Below are 2500 nucleotides of genomic sequence, written 5' to 3'. Positions count from 1 at the left end.
TATATATAAAGGTGAGAGTCTTAAGAGATTTTGGGGCTCTAGAGTCACCTATGCTAAGTAAGTATTTTAATGTTTTAGAGACTGTTGGGGAGAGCGTCATGATAAGCTCTCTTGGAGGCGAAAAAAAGGGTGCCTCTGTTGTCATTAAGGTTGCAGTCGCCATTGTTTGATGGGCTAGCCAAGGTAAATCAAGTAGATGAATTGCCGGTGGTCGGAGTCGCCCTATTGATGGGCAACGATCTAGTGGGAGGACAAATGTGTCTCATTCCCCTTATGCCCCCCCCCACCTTCCTGCAGTCTCAGAGGAGACTGAGAGTGTAATAGAGAGTCTCCCCGAGTTACTTTCCCTATACGCTGTTACGAGACCTATAGTTGCCCGGAAGCATGTGTCTACGGACAAGATAGGACCGAGAGAGAAAGTCCTGAGTGGGAAATACTGTGATGTTTTGGAACGTGGGATTGATATGATAGATTCATTTGTATAAAGAGAATCGGATCGAAGCAAAATCTGATCTGAGATTTGTGTTCCAGTAGGAGCATGAGGGTGAGTTGGGAGTGTAAGACTTATCTCACATGTTCAAGCCAGAAGTAGAATCTAGTGTAAAAGGTCTAAAGGACTTACAGAGGTGTGACCCTGAATTGAAATAACTTTATGAAAGAGTAGATAGGAGTGAACTCTACAATGAATATTGTTTAAAAAATGGAGCGCTATTTCGTCGATAAGTAAATAGTACCTGTCCTCAAGATGAGGTAGAGTGGTCTGAAAGGCATCAATTAATGTTACCAGATATTTATAGAAAGGAAGTATTGAAACTGGCACACGATGGCCCTCTAGCGGGTCATCTGGGTTTACGAAAGACGTCGAGCCGGATATGAAAACATTCCCATTGTCCAGGTATCTGAAGGAATGTAAAAGTATATTGCCGAACATATAAGACTTGACAACTGGTAGGAAAGCCGAATAGAAAAATAGATATAGCCCCTTAGAAACCTATTCCTGTAGTGAAGGAACCCTTTTGTAAAGTCATGGTAGACATTGTGGATCCACTTCCTTGGACCACTAAATGTTTTGAATAAATCCTGACAATTCTCGATACCTTCTCTAGTTATCCCGAGGCTATACTTCTACATAAAGTAACTACTAAAGAGATTTTGCATCGTTTATCATGGTTCTTCTCTCGTATGGGTTTCCCAAAAGAACTACAGTCGGATCAAGGATCCATATTCATGTCTAGAGAAATTATTCAAGCTTTGGGAGAGCTAGGTATTACCAAATTAATTTCTAGTTCCTACCATCCTCAGTGCCAAAGGGCTCTTGAGAGGTTCATTGTAGTGTACTGTTACTACACAATGGTAAAGGTACACTTCAGTGAAAGAAAGGAATTATTCAAACTCCAATTTTCTCGGAACTGTTTATCAAAAAATATAATGCGATGTATACACGATTAAATCCGCTGCCTTGGTGGTAAAACACAATTCTCTATGCAAGGACAGAATACAGCATTTAATACCATTAACATTAATTAGGTTTATATATTACAATTTAAACATTATAGAATAATAGTATTAACATTCACAGACATTTACACATAGATATGAGAGACGTAACAATATTAATAATATCATTTTTCCATAATCCAAGTTCTAGCATGGTGACAGGGCCAGCGGTAGCAGCAGCGGCTCCTGTAGGTTCAGCAGCGGTAGCAGGCCCGTCGGCGGGAGTAGCAGCGGCTCCGGCAATTCCAAAAGCTGGAACTCCAGGCCCAGTGGTGGCAGGCCCGTTAGCGTCATCCTCTGCTGTGGTGGAGGTGGCTGATGAGTCCGGTCACTCCAGGGTCAACATTTGTAGTGTTATATTACTACACAATGGTGAAGGTACACTTCAGTGAGAGAAAGGAATTATTCAAACTCCAATTCTCTCGTAACTGTTTATTAAGAATATAATGCGATGTATACACGTTTAAATCCGCTGTTTTGGCGGCAAAACACAATTCTCTTTGCAAGAAGGACAGAATACAGCATTTAATAGCATGAACATTAATTAGGTTTATGTATTACAATTTGAATTTTATAGAATAATAGTGCTAATATTTACAGGCATTTACACTTAGATATGAGAGAAGTAACAGTATTAATAATGTTATATTTCCATAATTCAAGTTCTAGCGGGGTGACAATATTAATAAAGAAAATGACTTATGATGCGTGAATTCTACAGAGAACGAAGCTTCAAGGCATGACCTTGTTACACCATCAGACACTCCAGCATATGTTGCGAAAGTGGTGCATAGATAATGAAAAAGGGTGGCACCAGGCCCTGCACTATCTTCTCTTTGCGATTCGCGAGGTACCAAATGAGTCGTTGGGTCCCCCCTTTGATCTTGTTTATGGTTACGATGTTCGTGGACCTTTGAGTGTACTCTCTAACCTAATATTAAAACTTAAGCCTGCTCCCCGTGAGGTATTGAATTCCGTCGAGGACATGAGGAGGAAACTACAC

This window comes from Oratosquilla oratoria, chromosome 14, assembly GCF_046742065.1.
Source record: "Oratosquilla oratoria isolate Oo_2021 chromosome 14, ASM4674206v1, whole genome shotgun sequence".
In the NCBI taxonomy this organism is placed as follows: Eukaryota; Metazoa; Arthropoda; class Malacostraca; order Stomatopoda; family Squillidae; genus Oratosquilla; species Oratosquilla oratoria.
Note: the sequence above shows the minus strand (reverse complement) of the source record.